The sequence below is a fragment of the Vanacampus margaritifer genome, chromosome 18 (assembly GCF_051991255.1).
Source record: "Vanacampus margaritifer isolate UIUO_Vmar chromosome 18, RoL_Vmar_1.0, whole genome shotgun sequence".
NCBI classification, from domain to species: domain Eukaryota; kingdom Metazoa; phylum Chordata; class Actinopteri; order Syngnathiformes; family Syngnathidae; genus Vanacampus; species Vanacampus margaritifer.
The window spans coordinates 13,641,150-13,653,315 of record NC_135449.1 but is presented as its reverse complement, the minus strand read 5'-3'; positions in this window follow the sequence as shown (position 1 = coordinate 13,653,315).

Genomic DNA, 12,166 nt, shown 5'->3' with positions numbered 1-12,166 from the left:
TATTAATAACATGTTAAAACCACTTTATTTTTTTTATCTTCACATCTTTTAAGATCAGAATATCAGCTTTTGGAACAAAAGAATGGTTCTTTATAAAACTTCAATTGATCCAGCGAAGCCGCAATTCCTGTAGGAAAAGTACGTAGACATAATTTGAAAGAACATACCCAGCCAACCGGCTGAGCTGTCAGAGTCATTGCATTGCCTCTGGTGAGCAAGAACGCTGGAGCAGACCTCGCACTTTAATAGAAAGCCTGGAGTCTTGCTCCAAGAAAACCAGGAGCCTTCGTAATGAACGTATGAGATGAATTGCAGCTGCATTTTGCCATTCAATGTGACCGTTCTGCACTGTGAGAATTGTCGTCACGTCGAAGTGACAGTATTACTAAACTTCTTCAAAGTTTCAGGTACTATTGGCCTACTGTACAGATTTAACGATTTAACAACCCTGGGACCAATGAAGTCCAGATTTAATAGATGGTAAGTACTAAGTAGTGTCCAATCCACTCCAAATGTCCATTTGTATAGTTCAGTAGTTGTTACAGATTGTTAGTTTCAGTATTGGTTACTGTTGTTTAGTGGTGTTGGGGCACAATCAACTGGCACATGCATTTTCAGGTTGTGCCGCTGTTATAGATCATCGATACACAGTCCGGACTTGGAGCAGGCTAAGAACGTGCCTACATGGCGGCCATTTTGGATGGTGACAGTTCCCACAAAGGCAAGCAATGGAAAGCATTGATATTAGCTTAGCATCACTGTAGCATGCAGCTCATTGCAGCTGTCATAACTATCAAATCATTTACAGACAGCGAAAGCTGTACAGAAACATTTTTTTGTACTGAATACAGTAAATATATACATATATATATATATATATACTTATCAGGGGTGTAAATCTCTCCAATCAAGACGATTCGATAAGCATCTCGATGCATGGGGTGCGATCCCATACAAGGACGGTTAAATTTTAAAATGGAACGATTCGATTTGGTGTAGCGATGCAACGATTATTTGATTACTCAACAATTAGTCAATCGTCAAATGAATTCATAATGATTTTGTTACTCCGTTTGAATATCTTGTTCAGTGGTGGTCAAGTCCGGTCCTCGCGAGCTGCTATCCAGCTTTTTTTCCATGTCTCCCTCCTCTAATGATCAGCTCATCAGTAAGCTTTGCAAGCTTTACAGATCAACTTGTATTTTGTACTAGTAATGTGTTTTGTGTATTCTTTATGTTTATATGTTCAATATACCAAAAAAGATAACAATCCTGATCATGAATCAGGTGTGTTATTGGAGAGAAACATGGAAAACAGGCTGGATAGGGGTTCTCGAGGACCGAACCTGGCCACCCCTGATCTTGTTTCATTTAAAATGATCTAAAACTTTGAATTTGCACATTTGCAAACGTCTGCTTTTATTTTGGAAAACAGTGAGCAACATTTTTGCATATGTAATGTTTTGACATGCTGCAGACCAAATTAGTAACTATCAGTCTTTTAAAATGCTGTTTTAACATGCATCTGCCTAATAAAATATTACACTCATAAATTGTAACTATTAATGAATATCTTTTTCAACGTGCCATCTTACTTAATGTAAACTAATTAACTTAAAACAATTAGATTTTAGTTACTTTTAGTAGTTTACGTTTACTCTTGTGACAGTGTCAGTTCCTGTATATTACCCATACATGCAGTGAATAAGTTGATGTATACTTAATGCTTATCAAGGTTCTACTTGTGGAAAAATAGCTGAACTTGATCATCAAGATGATGTCACCTATCATCAGTCTTGGGGACTAACGAAATACATGTACCGCCATTACGTAATCAGATTGCAAAAAAATATTTTTACTGTATTCCATTACAGTTACAGAAAAAAACATGGAATCAGATTGCAGGTACATTCATTAAAAATGGGGATTACTTCAAGGGATTACAATTTCTACGATACGATTTTATTTTGTCTTCATGAGCATACTCAATATTGGAGTAATCCAAAAGTAATCCCGTTACATTACTTTAATATTATGGTACTTGGATTACGTTACCAACTAAAAAAAAATTAGCAAGTAACTTGTAACTGTAATGGATTACATTTTAAAAGTAACCCTCCCAACCCTGCCTATCATATTCCATTATCAGTAACGAGGGCTGGCACTTTATTGTTGTGTTCTACTCAATGCATGCTTTTGTTTTTGCCTGTGTGTGACTCGTTCAATACCCTGCTTTTTAAAACACCTCACAGGATTCTAGTTGCACATCATATCGGGGACGCTAATGATTTTATCATGTCCTGAAAGCCCTCATTCTCCACAACGCAGTATGGCTTACGTCTTTAACAATAAACCGAGTTATTAAGGTCCTTATTACCTTTTCTCTGGTCCTGTCTGTCTGTCCGTGCGGTTGAACACCGCGGATCCATGTGTGTACGTACATCTGCCGTACTTGCGGTTGACAGTCTTTGTACATGGTGACACTTTCATCCAACATTCCATTGTTCATTTAAAATAATCATATCTTCTATACTTTGTACATTAAACTTGCCGGAGCACGTTGTGAATCTTGTCCACGTGACCCATTCATTATATGTTTTTACTAGAGATAGAATGATTATCGCCCAGACCGATTATCGGTGCCAATATTTGGCATTTTGACAAATATCGACATTGGCCTTTTTAGGAAACGGAAGGCCGATAAAGCTGGTATCTGCCTTAGCGGCGAATGTTTATGAATGTAGCAAATTTAGGGTTTTCATCAAGATTTGTAAGATTTTCACAGACAGTTTTTACTTGTTGCAAAAACGTTTTGAACATATTCAGACAATTTTTCACTGTTTACGAAGATCTTTTACAAACCCTGACGTAAAAAAAAACAAATTAGCTACATTCACATGCATTTGTCGCTAAGTGAGCTGCAGGGAACTTTAATTTAGGAATTTATTTACATTTCCACTTTATAAAAAATGATGCTGACACTGGGAACTCCCTACAAGAAATATATATTAGTTAAGAAATGATGTTGAAATTTTGGAAAACTTTATTTCTATAGAAAACCTTAGAGAACTATTTACTTGCTTAGTTTTTAATTTATCTTAACACATGCTGATGATCCTGGAATTTTTTTTAAACAAAGTTGTCAATTCTTTATATGTATAAAAGTAAAAAATATATATTAATTGTTTTCCATGAGAATAATTTCTCCTTTACGGCAAACGGATATCGGCTTGAAATATTGGTTATCGTCTCCTTGACTGCTAATAATCGGTATTGGCATCGGCCTTGAAAAAAAACATATATCGGCCTATAACTACTAATTACTATTACTATTTTCGCGTAGTGTTACAGGTCATAAAGGCTTGGAATCCCAGATAGCAATAATTGGTTGCTGTGCAAACATGCCAGACTAAAAGGCAAATGATGGAAGACTGAAGACACTCATCTTGTGCATTTCATCACGAATTTGCTCTCTCTATCTCGACAGGTTTCCCAACTCATCTCATAAACTTCATATTTACGATACTTAATTGCACCAATACCGCCTTCTTGTGTACATAGTCAAAATATCCATACTGTGTAATTCTGAAATAATGAGCGATGTAACTCAACATAGTTAAGATGACTTGTTCCTACATTTTTTAATACATTGTTCAAGGACGGATATACTCAGAATATAAACTATGAAAATACATTTAACATTCATAGAGTCATTCAAGCAAAATAATCAACCTCATTTTGTATCACAAGGCTATATGCTATGTTGACACATTCTGTCCCAGACTGGTTATCTCTTCAGCGGAAATTTGATGATACAAAAATTCATTTGTGTTGGTGAGCGCATTTGTTTCCGAGCAATATAAATGGACTTTGGGTGACTAGATTTGTAGCTACCATTTTGGGGAAAAAAATGTGACAGATGTTTGCTAAAATGGTCGCTAAGTTAGCTAAATTAGCTAACCATTTTTACCACAATCAAAAAAAAATTAAAAATCTAAATAAATGCTTAGTACAAATTACCTACAAAACAAATATTAGGCTGTTTACATTTTCTTGAATATTACCTACAAAATAAATTTTATCACATACAGTATTTTGAGTGTATCATATTAGCATAATGAGAGTGTTCTTCTATATTTTCTGTTAAAATTGCAGCCTATTTTAAAGCGAAATACCACATCAGAGCCACAACATGGGATAAGCACAAAGCCTCCTTGTCTCTTTGTATAGAACAAAGGCAAAGGCAGTATTTTGCCATAGCTGAGTGCAGGCAGGTCACCCGTTAATCATATATTTGCCACGGGTGTGACATTTAAAATACTTAGGCAAATTACGTTCAACACAACAGGTCAGGAGAAGAAAATCATGTGTGAAATGTGATATCGATGTCTCACCTTACCAGGATTGTCTTTCAAACAGGCACCATATTATAACTCTGATACTACTTGTGAGCGACAGATATCGGCAGAATGAAATTTCCTATTTCATGTCAGTGCAGGTCACTGAAGATACAGTACTTGTGGAACTAAATAATCACTGAGCACATGTTGTCTGATGCCGTGATTTCCACTGGTTACTTTCTCAAAGGTTTTTGCTGCTCGCTGTCAGTTTTTGCTGCTCCGGAAAAGGCACAAAGACACACTCAATTGTCATCAGTTGGCAAATTCAGTCTTCAAGTATTTCAAGAAGAAAACTAAATATGTACCAGTCTGACCTTTGATTCCAGTTACCTCAAGCATCTGTTATCACTGTTAGATTTTTCCATCCTATCAAAAATAGCAATCAGCAAACAGTGGCTTTCAAAGTGCAGGACAGTGAGCCTCCCCTCAGATAACAAACCAGACCCAGAGCCACATATATTCTATTTATTTTGCTCACACTGCTGCACTTTCACTCTGGCGCCCCAATGGGAGGCCCTTCTGAATTTTTATAATCAGATTTAAGGAGCTGTCTAGGCAACACAGTATTCTGGTTTCCCTCCACGTTCCAAAAACATGCATGATAGGTTAATTGAAGTCTCTGAATTGCCCATACAGTAGCTCCAAATGTGAAAAATTGTGCCCTGATTGACCTCACCTTATGCCCATATGCTCTAGCTCATAATTTTGATCGAATCTTTAAATCAAAAATTTTATCATGCATCTTCCTTAAATGTTTAAGGAAAGATATAAAGTGATTGGCTACGAATTGCATTGGATATGTTGGCAACAGTTCAGACCAGAGCAAAAGGCTCTGAACTACGGTGCCCCATGAGGTTCCATATACAGTAGTGACTTGAGATAAGAGTTTAATCAATTCCATGATGACACTCACAGCCCAAAACAAATGTATCTGAAATCATCTTTCCCTACTAAAAGAATGGAAAGGCCAATAAAGGGCAATTGATTTTTAACTAAGAAAATCTGTAATATTGTACGTTTTAAAACACATTATAAAAACCTAAATAAGTTTAATGTAAAAAAAAATGATAATAGTTTGTGCATCATGATTAATTAATTTCAACTCCTTTGGGTGTGTGCGTCTTGCCCACCAGGGGGCAGTATAGTGCCAAGACAGCGTTGCTATTTGTAGTTAGCACATTCGGAAGGCTAATGTTTGTAATCTTTAATTTAGCAGACTTTTGTATGAGGCAAAGTTATGTGGCTGTTTTAAATACACAACAGCCATGTGGGCGGAGCAGGGGGTGGGGGCTGTGTCTATGTGGTGTCACATAGGTTTAATGGTTGCCTAATGAATCTCACCTGTGTTGTGTCTGCCTGTTTGTTTGATAGAGAGAGAGAGAGAGAGCTAGAGAGATTATATTTATTGGTGACTACTAGCTTGTTAGTGTCATATTATCCAACACTGCAAGTGTGGTACACAACTATATTCAAAAGTATTATATTTAACAATGATATTGTTCCCACAGGTATTTTGTGTTAATTTATAGTGCAGCCCATGGTGTATTCATTTATTTAATTTTGCCACTTTTGGTCCTCCATAAGAGGGTGGTTATCTTTTGTCATTGTTTAATAGTTGAGGGAAAAGGACTTTTTTATTTATTTTTTTATTCTAGAACGAAGTAATTACTAACGCCAACAAGCGGAGGGCAGCGTTTGCTAATTTGTGTACATGACCTAAAGTGAAGAAGAGCCACACGCAATGTGTATGGGACATTTTGTGAACGCTGTGCATTAAATGTATTATATTTTGTGTTTTTCAGCAACTCAAAATAAAAAAAAACACTAAAATTAAATGTGTAGCGCCAGTCTATCTTTATTAATTGTGAAAGTATAACTTATTTATATATATTATATATATATATATATTATATATTCATATATATACTTATAACTTATTGAAAGAGTCGAATAAACACCCTCAAACTTCCGCAATGGCTTTAAGTTTCCATTTTGGATTCAGCGTGTCAGACAAAGCCCTGTCTTCCGTTCTCGATGACTAATGTTGAGATAGTCATGTAATCGTACAATTGTAATTGTTTGCTACTATTATTTTGTAAACCTATTTCACTGAGTGCCCTACACTTGCAGAAGAGCATGTATTAGCACCGCTATGCTTGCAGCATAGGTGATACATTCGTTGAGATGATTCATATTTCATATCTTTTTCAGATCATGGCCTTCAACTGACCCCCAAAGATTTAAAAATAAATAAATAAATAGGTATGGTAAGACCAAAATCCATCTGTTTTTATTAATTTCAGGGAGAGACCATATTGATACTTGCTGTCGACTGAAAATGACATCACAGTTGCTCAGGGAGCCTTGAGGAGCTGTAATGTCATTTCAGTAACAACCAGTCACGACTCAGCTTCAGAAAACAGATGAGCCGTGATTGGTCGTTACCTGAGACTTGAGCAACTGTGATGTCATTTTTCATATTTATTTTTTGCAAGAACATACATAAGGCTTTCATGCAGCTTCTGACATGAAGAGGTGTCTTAAAACAATGGTAGTTATTACAAAAAAAAACAGGTGGCAGCAGAGTACAAGAGATCAGCCATGGCCATGTTGGCTCTTTTTGACAGTGTTTTAAACCCGAATGTGAATAATGATTCAACTTAGCTGTATTCTAATGCGAACTGTCTGTCGAAATTCAGTAAAACAGCTGGGAGCGAAGGGGGTTGCTTCAGTGAAAATGGCTGGGAGTGAATGAGTTTTAATCAGGAGACTGTTAAACAATGGTAGATTATGTAGAGTTCATTATATAAATGAATAGTTTTAGAAAATACAATGTATGGAAACTAATGGGAAACCCTGTGATAGAAATGTTTTCCTTACCACAGATAAGATGTGAATTAAGGCAAGTTTTCGGATAATGAATGGCCCCAAAACACCTTGGAAAATAAATGTTTCTGTGTGAGAGCGCAACTTAACAGTTCTGCCTTTCCATGCTCACAGCCTCAAGGATAACATCTAGAAAACGGTGTTCCCTTAGAATACACTCTATCAGTGGAACTGCAGCCCTCCTGTTTTTGCCCCAGGTGGCATCTCAAAATTGAAACCCCAGTTTCATTGAACCCCCCCTTCCTTACACCTCTACTTGCAGAAAAGACAGGGTAAACATTTAATGAAATGACTTATCCAACAAGTTCCTTAAACACTTTTGGAAGTTGTGCTGGTCCCTTTATACATCACTAACAGGCAATGGGAACTGAAATGAAGCGTGGGAGGATAGAAGAGGCTGGTAATAGGGAGATGGGTGCAGTTTGTGAGGGTGGATGGGCGGTTTGGGTGGGGGTTGACTGTTTAAACACTCACAGACGCCCATGCGTGTCGAGAATGCCAATCCTTGGGGAAATCAGGGCACGGGAAGCCGTCAGGCTCCCCCGGAAAGATCCCCATTTCTAAGCGCAGAGATCTGACATTTTTGAAATGTGAAGCGGCTAAACTACCTGCCGCACAGAGAGGTTTGATATGAGTTTAGATATGAGATAGACAGGGGGTCTCGTTTGTCGAATTTTTCGATCGCATTACTCCGTTTCTCCTCCTTGCTCCCCTCGCTGCTTTTCTCTTCAGATTCATCATTGTTGAGCAATAACTTTCGGAAGTGTCTGGGTGTCTCTGTAATGAGAACAACCCCCTAGATATTATTGATCTATGTCCTCAATTACCTTGCAGCTCTCAATTATTTTACAGTATACAGTTCCAGCTCCTTTACTTGCAGACGCTATTCAGGATAACTTGACTCTCCAATTGTGTCGCTTTGTGGCAAAGATTAAGTGTTGCTGCGCTACGTACTGTACCCTTTCTGATTGATTCTGTGCCTTTATACAATCCCTAGAGACAAGCGTATTCTTTGTGATCCCACAATGCATTGGTGACCAGGTCTCTGTATATCTCTACGCTTTTAGACCCATGCTATGTTTTTTAATATCAAATATACTGCAAACAAGTTCTCATTATTTTTAGGGGTGTCATAATTAGTGCGTTAATTTTGAGTTAATTTAAAGTTTCTTTAATGCCTTAATGCGCGATTAATGACCGCCCCTGACTTGGAAAGCCTGTACTGGGGTAATTCCAGTCACAACGCAGCAGACACATCCATGTCAAAATTTAGCAGTAATAAATTTCATAATAATGCATAGATTTGTGGAGACTGGGGTCAAGTTGTACTGTACTTTTTTTTTTTAAGTTACTTCATGTTAAAGCTTAGATAGCGCTTAATATGAAAAGAAAATGCACTGAGCTGTCACGTATTACAAATGCAATTATGCCATCTAGTGGCAGAAGAAGTACCTCAACACAAATCAACCTCACACTCGTTTTTATTTTTAACTCAATTGTATGAACCATTATGAAATTACTGTATCAATGACTAAAATATGCAGCCATATTTCTATTAGTTTATTACCCCCCCCCCCCCACACACACACACACACACACACATTTATGTTAACAAGAATATACAAGAATATGAATACTTTGCAATTGTGAGCTAACTATTGAAGTCATGCGATTAATTATGATCAAAATTTTAAATTGCCAACCCTAATTATTATGTAATTTTATGTGGCAGAAGTAGAAATTCAATAATGATTATATGGTATAATAAAAAGGAAATATAGGCTGTAAGTGATGTAACCTAAATTCACACTAAGTGCCCCAAAGCAGGCAAAGGAAAGACTCCCATAATAACTTGGGTTTTATTATCATCATACATTATTAAAATCCCTTGCATGCTGAAGATAAACCAACTCAACCTGATTACCCTGAAGCATCCACTTCCTTTACCGGGCAAGTCCATCAAACTGTTGCAGTAACATCTGTAGCTGCTTATCTCATAACTCTTGAAATTGTTGTGACTTTACATTTGATCAGCATTTATCTTTTGTCATTTTATTCGGAAAAGCATGGTACGATATGTTCAAAAGGATTTGCACGGTTTTAATGGTCTGACACCCCAAAACCCTATGGCATGTGGAAACCAGATCACCCCATCTGAAATCCTCCAGGGGTAGCCCCTTGGCTTTTAGCAGACCCTTAAATAATTATAGTAGCTCACATGTAACATGCCCAACAACATCGAATGCAGACTCTAAAAACTGTTGGGTCAAAAATAACCCAAACTCGATCAAAAACGAACCAACTCTACTTTTTGGGTTATTCAATTAACCCAAAACGTTGGGTCAAATGAATAACCAAAAAACAACCGAAAAAAATTGGCTGCCTGGTGGATTATTATTAATTTTTTACCATTTTATTGGGTTAAATAATTCAAAAAGTTGGGTTGGTTCATTTTTCAATTGCTTGCAATTCAATTGTTGTTTTGTGCATTATTCATTTGACCCAGCTTTTGGGGAAAATTGAATAACCCACAAAACAACTCAACAAACCGGGTTGCTTTGTGTGTGTGACCCAACATTTTGGATTAAATAATTCAAAAAGTTAGGTTGATTCATATTTGACCAGTTGGGTTATTCAATTAACCCAAAAGGTTGGGTCAAATGAATAACCCGCAAAACAACCCCAAAATGTGGCTGCTATATGGGTTAATAATTCAATTTTTACCAACTTTTTTGGTTAAATATTTCAAAAAGTTGTGTCAGTTCATTTTACACCCAATTCAGTTGTTGCTTTGTTGGTTATTCATTTGACCTAGCTTTTTGGGTAAATTGAATAACCTACAAAACAACCCAACAAACCGGGATGCTTTGTGGGTTATTATTTAATTTGACCCAACGTTTTGGATAAAATAATTCAAAAAGTTGAGTCGATTCATATTTGACCAAATTAAGTTTGGTTATTAAATTAACTCAAAAAGATGGGTCAAACGAATAAACCATAAAACAAGCCTAAAAAATGGATTGTTTTGAGGAGTATTAATTAAATTTAATAAGTCTAAAAGTTGGGTTGGTACTTTTTTTTTTTACCCAATTGGCATTATTTTTTTGTACCCATCTGTTAACGTGAACGTGCAGTTTAGCACTTGCTATATTTGTGATCTTAATAAATCCAACCTATACAGTCTCTGAATAGTACAAGCATCAAAAAGTTTCTTTCAATTTACTGAGTACTTTTCGGCAAGTAGCAAATCATATTTTTCACAGTACACTGGGTCTGTCTGTAGAAGGTCGATCAGATAAAAATCTGTGTGCTGCAGGTTGTTATTGCAGAATTAGAACATTAGCCACTGCAATCCATCATCGAATGGTTTGTTCTTGCTAGCTAAAAAAAAAAAAAAGCATAAAAGAACTTTTATGCTTTTTTTTTTTTTTACTGCGATTGTATTTTGTAACAGATGTATGATTAAATCTAAATACAGCACTTTTTTTTATGACTTTCTTATGCTTTTATTGATTATACTCTAATAAAGAATTTGTAATTTAAATGTGGTTCGAATAGTGCAGTTTGGGTTCCCTGAGCACAACCCCCGTATTGTTGTGTTTTAAAGATGACTGGCGCCCTCTAGCAGTCAAATGAGAATATACAGGAACAGGAAGAAAGCATCAAAATGGTGCGGTATGCACCTGTATATTTAAATCTCAACATGTATCATTCATGTCATTAAGTAACAAAAACAGACACTAGTTGTTTGTTTGTTTTTGTTTTTTTTAATGGTTCTGAATTCTCTTCCATCACATAAGGACATACTATGTAAGTATGAAACTTCGTTCTAGGATAAGACTACATGTTTTGACAGATGTCTAATGTCTAAATAAACGGTGTGCCAATATTGCTACCGCTGAGAAGATGCTATATCTGAAACCTGAGCCTGATTGGGTGATGGATGGGATGCAAAGAGGTATTCATACAGATTACATAAACTCCAAACCTGAGCTAGACAAGGAGAAATCTGTGGTTTTAATGGAGAAACACATTTCAATAGCATTACACCTACATTGAAATTTGTCTTTAAGAGTTGAAATCAACCTTTTCATCATACATACTCACAAATCAACTGACATATTAACTGTGTTTCAATGTTGCAGTATAGTCCTAGTTTAATATTTGAAAAGCAGGTCAATTGAAGCATCATTTTCTACCTTCTCCACACATCCCAGTTTCTGGGTACCTGATACTTACACTAACTGTGGGTGTGTTGAGTTTTGGGTGCAACATCAGGGCGGGGATTGAGCAGCTGAATAACAAAGAACTGAACAAGCAAAAGGCCACTTAGGGATATTTATGGAGCGCAATTCGCTGGGCCGTTTATGGTTCATAAATTGGACTTGAAATATCACCGTGAAGATGACTTACTCGCTGTTATATCTTCTGACTTATTGAGGTCTGGCTGAGTTCTTCATTTTAAATGAATAGGGGTTCCTTTTCATTCTGACAACAACATATGGCGAGAGCACAAATGCCACTTGTGCAATATGCATAAAGATCAAGTTACCATGCTGATTAATGCCAGTAAATCAATTAAAGCCAACAATACCATTATTATTAACATCATGTGAAGGTCAGGTACCACGGGCAGCAGCCTGAGCAGAGAACCTAGGTCCATCTCCTCCAAGGAGATCCTGAGGCATTTCCAGGCCAGCTAGGAGAGAGAAGACCTCTTGAGAAAGTCGAATCTCCTAACCTTTACAGCACCTTTCCTTAACCTTTGCGGAAAATGTCATCTGGTCGAGGCGAGATGAAAAGACCATTGAAAAAGACAACACTGTTTGAAACAAGTTTGGATCTTCTTTTCCAAACAATGCCATTATGGGATGGCAACT